Below are 9,095 nucleotides of genomic sequence, written 5' to 3' on the forward strand. Positions count from 1 at the left end.
GTTATGGTCCTTACAGAGAGTGCATTGAAGGTAGGTATGTTGCAGTTGGTAGAATATGACGAATGTGCTCCCTTCATGTTCTCTAAGACGACAACTTACAATTATTTGACAATTTCCTCATCCAAATGATTTTGAATGAGTAATTTCATCTAAATTTAACCGATTTTCAAACTGGGATTTAGTCTTCTTAATTTAACTGATTTTCAAACTGAGATTTAGTCAGTGTTATTGAGGAGTGAAATAGAAACTGATTTTCTCTTGCAGAGAATAACAAGGATTGGTGTGAGCTTATACTCTGCCTTATAGACCTTCAAATACAAATAAGCTCTTGTATCCCTATTTCAATCACATAATTTAAATGAATATAATGTCATTTTATTAGAAAAATGCAATGAGTATGAAATAGATCATCGGAATGGCCACTGTAGCCCAGGCTGGTGAGAACTTGAGTATTTTATATCTGACTAAACACATGCACATGAAAAGAAACATCACCTGACACAGACATGAACAGGATAGAATCTAGATATTAGAATTTTGGGGAAAAACAATTGCGCCTTAACAGAGAGCTTCTTATCCTACACCACACATTTCACTCTTTCAAGGTGGAGTTACAAACTGAACATGCAATGACTGAGCTGCATGGTCACCAAAGTTGTAACACACCCAAAAAAACAATGCTTCATATCGGCTTCTCAATTATGTGTGTTTAGCATTAGTGATATAGTCTCTTCTGAACTTTTATTTCAAGTAGAAATTTGATTAAATTTCAGAAGTGCAAGAAATCACAGAAAACCCTCCGGCAGTAAATTGATAGGAGAAATCTTCAAAAAAACCTGGAAGCTGTCCTGTTCATATTGTCCTGGACTTTTCAGCCAAGTTAATATATCTGTAAAGAATACTATTTTATCCTGAGAAAAGATTGACACTTTGTTTATCACCAGATGAAAATAAATTAGAAGCAAAACATCAGGTTGGTGACAAATCCAAAACAAGTTGCAAGACTGTAACCCAATCTGCAAAACATCAAAAAACTGATTGTCCCAGAGTGGGATGCACTATGGGAAGCTGTGCTGTCCCATCTTTTACTAGTGTCAGCTTCATAGCACCTGCTTCCATTTCCAGCAGCTCTGTCTTTAAGAGAGCATCGACCTCTATCTTGATAGTGTTGTCATCAAGAGATTTGTAGCTGATTTCCATTTTTAATCTTTATGGCAGCTGTTTATAGTCCTGTAGGACTGAAAGTATGGATGTTGCAAAGCTTCATTAGCTATTATTCTTTTGTTTCCATCCACTTGTAACATTTGTTTCAGCAAATCCACACCTTCTAGACACCCAACATTTTTAACAAATCTTGTGAGGGATGGGAAAGGCTTTCTCGGATTTGGAAATATGATATCCAACTGCTCCTTTACAGATTGCCCACGAAATAGTAGCTCACCGATGAACAATTCTGCCGACATGTTATTTGTTGCTTTTTTCTAGACTAGCTCTCACAAAGCATTTGAGTTGTTCCTGTTCTTGGTTGGTTTTTTTATAATTTTATAGACAAGTTCCATGTCGTGGAAATGTGAAAAAAGATAGTGATATTGCCACCATGTGGCTCTTATCATATATGGTTTTATACTTCTTCAAAAAATTCTCTAAGAGTTCACAATGCTAAAATTCACTAGGACTTTACAAAGTTTTATTATTTAGTGAAAGACTTGCCAAGTTCTTACAAGATTTTATAATTGAGTAAAATATTCGCCATGCCTGGTGAGAGATTCGCCAGAAAATTATATATACATATTATATTATTGATGAAATCGCCTTCCATTTTTCCTATATACCATGGAGATTCGCCCAATTATTATATTTATAAATTTGGGGGGGGGTTCTTAAAATTTTCCCTGGTAATATGATTTTCATAAGTAAACCCCTGCTGATTTTCATGCTGCATTTCATGGGATGTTATCCTTTCTTCTTGGTGTTGAAATGTATTGTTATGAAGAGCTTCTAAAATTTCTTCATCCATGAATTCATCATCATCATAACAATCCTCCAAATATTGAATAAAACTCGTAGAATGTTTACAACAATCTTTGACCAGCAATAAGGAGGGATGACGCTCTTTATACATGTCATAGAATACATCATGGAAATCAGCAAGAGAATATGAACCATTTTCCAAGCTTTTATACGAAGACCATGCTTTTCCTTCTAAAGTGGTCATAAACATCTTCATGAGACAATCTTCAGGGAAATGAACCTTAAGACTGCGTACATGCATATGGAACCTAACCAAATGAAGAGCAGCATTGTCCTTCTTTTCATCTTTGAATATTGGAAGATCATCTAACCAATCAACCTTTGGCATAGGATTTGGAGAACGAGGGATATGAGACCGATTCATAGGGGCATACCTGGCATTCATTCTTGCAATGGAACTCATCTTGAAACTTCATCAGGCTACTAATCTTCTAGCAGTGGACTCTGGAGTCACCTTCCAATTTGTTATTTGATGTGTGGAGTCGCCAAGGTAGATTTGCAGCCTCAAAAAGATGTCTAAGATCCTGCTACCTTCAGAAGTTCAGCTTCTTAATTTCGGGAATGAATAGACTTCAGCTCCCAGCAGACACACCAAAATGTTATCACCAAAATAGGACCCTGATAGGCTACTGATCAGACTATCTCAGTGTAACTATTTCAAACCAATCTTTTAGCTGAGGCTTAGCCTCCTCAGCCTGAGAGGGCTCTCTCAAAGGGTTAATGATTTTGATTAAAGATATGGATAGATGGCTAACTCTATGGTTTGTGATTGTATATGTTTATAGGTTGAAAGATGAAGGCTGGCTACCATTGGGCTATGGAGTCAAAGTATGTTTCAGTACCACAGCAAGATCAACTTAACATGAAGTCAGGGCATAGAGAGTTTTTATACATCAACAAAACAAAGATACAATGCAAGGAAACATAGTTTATAAATACATGAAGGAAGTTAGAGCATCATTGATGAGTTCTAAGTAACATGTATTCATACCATTGCAAGTAAGTGAAAGAGGAAAGCCATGAGACAATAGGACATTAAAAAATCTCTTTGAATCCTGAGTAGTGAAGCCAAAACATTCTACCTAGTATGGAAGTCAAGGCATTATAGAGTTCAAGTGCAGAAATGCAAATATAAAACAATGAAACACAGTTCGCTTATCTATGAAGGAAGTCAAAGCATCATTGATGAATTCTAAGTATCATAAGTAAACACCACTGCAATGTAAGTATTGGAAGATGCCATCAAAACAAGAACATACAAGAACTCTTTATGAATCTTGAGTTGTCTAAGTAGAAATTCTGCATTAGGTTAAAAATATACACAATCTGCACATAGAGCAACAACTGAGCCAAAAAGTCTCCAACCCCTGGCGAATTCAACCTCTTGCTTCATATATAGAATTTACAATATGGATTCCCTCATCCCTCATCAAGAGAATTCGAATTTGCTATGAGTGACACCTATTCTAACCATAAAACAAACTATTAAATACAAATGACAGCTAACTAGCAGCCCTAGAGTCCTAATACAATTAGGTGTACAACTCCTTGTTATGACTAAACTACCTTAACTAAACATTGAATGAATTATTTGATATCTGAAACCTCATGAAGTCGAATTTGATGAAGCCTTCCACGTTGTCACCTTACTGCTGATGATAAACCCTAGAAATTAGGGAACATGTTTCCCTGTTTTTAAGTTTAGGATCCTTGAAAATTGGCCTGTGAGACAGAGCCTTTATCTTCTCATCCATGACATATTTTATGAAACTGAAGGATGTTTTTGTAGTCCATGCTGTCTAGAACAAAAACCTCTCTTGGTGTTTTAAAAAACTTCTCCAGCTGTCCAGAATCTGTCCTTGAAAAACATGTGTAAAACAGGAAAAATCCGTTCTCTGAAATTAGGGTTTCAAAGAAAGCTTAGTATCTCTCAACTAAAAACACTTAGGAAGAAAGTGAGATAGGTTATTGTAGCTGGAGAGTTTATGAAGAGAAACCTCCTTCAAAATTCCAAAATACCTTTTCCTATGACCAGAAACGGATCTTGAAAAAGACTGCTAAAACGAGAAGACAACTTGACTTTCAACAGTTTCATAGCGCAAGTTTAACCATAAATTCCTCCCACCTCGGAATGAATTTGAAGAAATGGAAAGAGATTTTTGTAGTTCAGTATGTTAGGAAGAAAAGCCTCTTTCAGTTTTCAAAATTGAGTTCTCAGCTGCCCAGAAACTCTTCTGGAAGTTGACTAGTAAAAGCAGAAAATAGAGTCTTTTATGCTGAAACAGGGTTTTTCAGGGGTTTCGTAGTGCGCTAGAAAAACTCTTAGTTCAGTGCAAATTCTGGGTTTTGCGCTACGAAAACTCCTAGGCAGTTTCGTAGTGCATGAAAACCTTGACACAAGTTTGACACATGGAAATTATGTGTGATGTGGGACCAGTGATGGGCAAGAACGGAGTGTTGACCCTATTTGACCATACCAACAAGTCTCTCTTCTCGATCTTAGACACTAAAGCAACCATGGAAAGACTAGACCAAGACTAACACCAATCCTTTGGAATAAAACTGATGCTCAGAATTTAGAAATCATTTCTTAAGTGATAACACCCTCCTTGAAAGAGGGAGTGGATAATGATTCACTATCATCTGCCACCTGCATGACTTGGTATAAGTCCTGAAGTGATGGATCAATTATTGTTAGAATGGAGATCCATAGAGCTTCCATCTTGTTTGATGATTGCTCTACAATGATTTGATAAGATGTGACGTGAATTAGGGAGGCCCAAATCTGGACCCCCTCAAGGGGTCCTCTAAAAAATATACCAATTTTTCATTCATTCAAATTTGACGTGGAAGAAAACAAAACCCATGTCGTTCTGAAGGGAATTCAATGCGCAGGAGAGTAACGATTGAGGTTTGAGGGAGGAGCAGCTTCCCCTATCGATGCGGTTGCAAAACCCTAGATCCCTTGGAAAGTGAGGATACATTAGAGTCATCCATTCAGTATGAGACTATATATTTATTCTTACTTCAAACTATGAAACCCTAGATCTCATAGAAAGTGAGAAAAACATTAAGCCATCCTTTCACTATGGGACTACTCTCTCTCTCTATATATTTATTTATTTTTATTATATACATATATCTATATATATCCTTTTTATTTTTATTTTTTATTTATTTATTTATTTATTTTTATTTTTATAATTGCTTTAATTTTTGGTTGGTAATCATTTTTTGGGGATTTTATTTATTTATTTTTTAACATGTTTTTAATTAAAAATTAATTTGTTTTGCTATATGTTATTTTTTTAAGATCGTTTTTTCGTGATTTTGTGTATACTAATTAGCAATACTTTTCATGATTTCAAAAGAGCAATAATGCCATGGTTGAAAATTGTTGGAATTTTAAAGTTTTCCATCTCAAGACTTTAGTTTTTAATGCCATGACTAAAAAATGTTGGAATTTTAACTTTAAAAAAATAATGTAACACACCACCACTTTTCAATTTGAAGATTTTTTTCATATTTTTTGCGCAAAAAATAAGATATTTTTAAAAATAGAATTTTCATTTTAAATCACATTTCTCATAAGTTAATAACATTGTTTTGAGTGCACAAATTACCACTTTTCAATTTTAACATGTTTTTTTTATATTTTTTTTGGGGCAAAAAATAATTTTTTTTTAAGATAGAATTTTCATTTGAAAGTTACATTTCTCCTAAATTAATAGCATTGTTTTGAGTGCAAAAATTTGATGTTAATTTGATCTTCAAATAAATTGAAGAGCTTGATTGATTTCAAATAAAACTGGAAACAATTAATTGAAAGCAATTAAGTCATTGTTTAATCCATAACTGCAATGATTTCCAAAAAGGGCAACATATTCTTCTTTAGCCCGTTGATAATAAAAAAATACAAAATTAAAATAATTTAAAATAACATTTCCAAAAGATATTTCCTCACCGCATATTTTAATTTAGAAGTGTGATATAAAAAGAAGAAGATGGAATTGGTTCTTCCAAACAACTAAAACAAGATATTCTCACACAAAAAATCCTTGATTCTTCCTTAGTTTCAACATATTCAAGTAGTGAATACTGTAACCATGAAGACGAAATAAAGGAATTATAAACTCCAATATACAAAACCAACAGTTATAATGATACGAGTTCTCAAGTGAACAAATAAAACTACTCGTTGTTGTATTCGAAACTTGGAAACATGTTTTCTGGAGAGTAATTCCCAGAAAATATTTGACTTCAAGGCTTGAAGTTCTCCACACAAAACAAAATAACTATTACAATGAGCTAGCCAAATAGGGGATGAATTCTCTGTGACAATAAAAACATTACTCGACACAACAACTTTTGAAACTTCAAATGACCAAGTAGACTGTGTGAAGCAGGTTCATTCCTTAGTCTGGAAACGATCCCAAATAAAGACCACTCCTTTTGCTTTTATCCTTTAACTTCCAACCATTTTTTTGTTGCATAAAAATTTCTATTTTTAGACACGAGGGTGAGATTGGAAGCCCATGTTTCTTGTGATACCATTGAAGAATTGATAAGCATATGCTTTCGCTTATGGATTCTTTTTCTTCATTTGATTATGGGAATGTGTAGATATGTGTTGGTTTAGGTTCCACTGATGTTGTATAATCTTCTAATATGACCACTTACATCACTAAATTGTTCTTGATTAGATTGTTCACTCTCATTTCTTTTTTTATTATTTTCATTATCGAAAAACCATATACATTGTTCCATGGAGGAGGGAATCTAAGCTCTAATGAATATTCTTTTGAATTTTTCTTTAACTGCATCATTGCTCTGCATTTATCTTGATCTATTGCTATCAAACTTTGTTTTACATTGACTTCATTTTTTTCTTTCTTTATTTTCAATATCTAAAAACCATATGGCATTGTTCCATGGAGGAGGGAGTACAAGCTCCAATGAATATTCTTTGAATTCTTCTCCAACTTGCATAGCTGCTCTGCATTTATCTTGATTTATTGCTATCAAACTTTGTTTTACATTAACTTCATTTTTTTTCATTATTTTCAATATCCAAAAACCATATGGCATTGTTCCATGGAGGAGGGAGTCTAAGCTCCAATGAATATTCTTTTGAATTCTTCTCCAACTTGCTTCACCGCTCTGCATTTATCTTGATCTGTTGCTATCAAACTTTGTTTTACATTAACTGCACTTGTTTGCATAACAAATGAAGATTTATCTTTGATCCATAGGATTTTAAAATCTCTCTTGCTTCTATTATTCAGGAATTTTATAACCTCATTGGCAATTTGTATTTTATCTCCTAAACATTCCCATGCCTTTTTAACTTGAAGTTTGATATTTATTTCCAAATTCTTGCATCTTGTAGTATATTGAAATGGCATATGAGTCTATGCATGATTACTTTAACCCATCCCAAATAAAATGCTTCTTTCCACTCAAGTATTTTCTTGTATAAATTTTAGTGTCAAACTTCTTTTGTGTTTCTTTAAATTGTGCGATGTGTTGCTTGGCCTTAGCTATGATTTTGTTTTTCTTAACAATATTAGCAAGATAGATATCAATTAAAGAATTTCTTTTATCAAATTAAGCTTGTAAATCTACAATGTTTGTAGATTTCCATTTAAAACCTCAGTTTTAACCTTTTGCAATTCCTCTTAAATTTTGGACAATTGTTTTGAAACTTTTGTAATTTTCTCTTTCTCTAATTCTGTTAAGATCACCTCAAGATCTAGAATGGTTGCCTTTTGAATTAGATTTGTTGATAATGCAACTACCTTCTCTAATTCTTCAATTGATATTTTTCCTTTTCTAATTCTATTATCTATTTTGTTTGGGTACCCTTGATAATAGGTAGATTCAATTTGTCCTTTTGTTTTAACATATAGGATGAACACTAGTTTCATCTTCTGGAACTGTTCCTTAAGTCCAAATCAATGATTGTTATTAGGCAAGCCTTGTTTGTAACTCTTTCAATCTTTAGTTGATTTTATAATTTGTTAATTTGCATTCTTAGCCTTTTGAAACTAACAATTACTTGAATCAAATCTCCTGCCGCTATGTTACTTGTTTATTTGTGCATTCAATTTCTTCAAGTGGCATCTTTTCTAGATCAACAATACCTTAATAGTCTCATATTTATGAGTCTTCTCGTTTATCAACCCTTGGCTGCAAAATTTCCATTTGTAAGGTGTTTTTTCTTAATTTATGGAAGATAATAATCTTGAATCAACTCTTTTCTTCTTAGCTTGAGGTTCTAGTGTATCTTCTTCCATATGATCATTCGACATTTTTCTTTGAAAATATTCCTTTTATGGAGTCTTGGTTATAACAACCATTACACTTCTAGGATGATAATCAATTACAATAATTGAAGTGGATGCAAAACCTTTTATGGCATATCTTATTTTATACTCTTATCCTTGGATAATGTTTGATGTTTCTCTTGCAATGTTTTGTGCTCTTTTGCCCAAGATTCCTTGTTTTCTAGTCTTTCCTTTCCTATTTCTAAATGATGGATATATGGTATAGAACCAACTGCAAAGCTTTATGATAGTGATCACATGATATGGATCATATTTCAAGAGTATCTTCTTCAAAATTAAAATAATTCATCATGTTTTTAGTAATAACAAAATATGTTCTAGTTTAACTATGAAAGATAGAACTCTAGTTGTTTGTATGAAATACTTTTTTTTTCTTCTTTGAAACAAAATTAATATGGTATGAATTTAATATTTTTTTAATGTAATCTAAGACAAAAATCATAGGATTTAGGAAAACTTGAGGCTTGTAGGCTTCAACTTAGATCCATAAATCCTTAGAACTATGTGATCTTTAGAAATGTGCCAATCCCCATATTTCAATTTTGAATTAATGTGCAAGAGTCTTTTGCATTCAAGAAATAATCTAGGAGGAGACTCATAAATAATAATTCTATAAACTACGGCCATAAAGTCATCAAAAATATTTTGAAGCCATTTTGTTTGTCACAATCTCTTACAACCTATGTTCATTCGAAAACCAAAAGTAACCTTTCTCAC

Source organism: Pinus tabuliformis, chromosome 6 (genome assembly GCF_031772625.1).
Source record: "Pinus tabuliformis cultivar Carrire ecotype Pingquan chromosome 6, CPIR1, whole genome shotgun sequence".
Taxonomy (NCBI): domain Eukaryota; kingdom Viridiplantae; phylum Streptophyta; class Pinopsida; order Pinales; family Pinaceae; genus Pinus; species Pinus tabuliformis.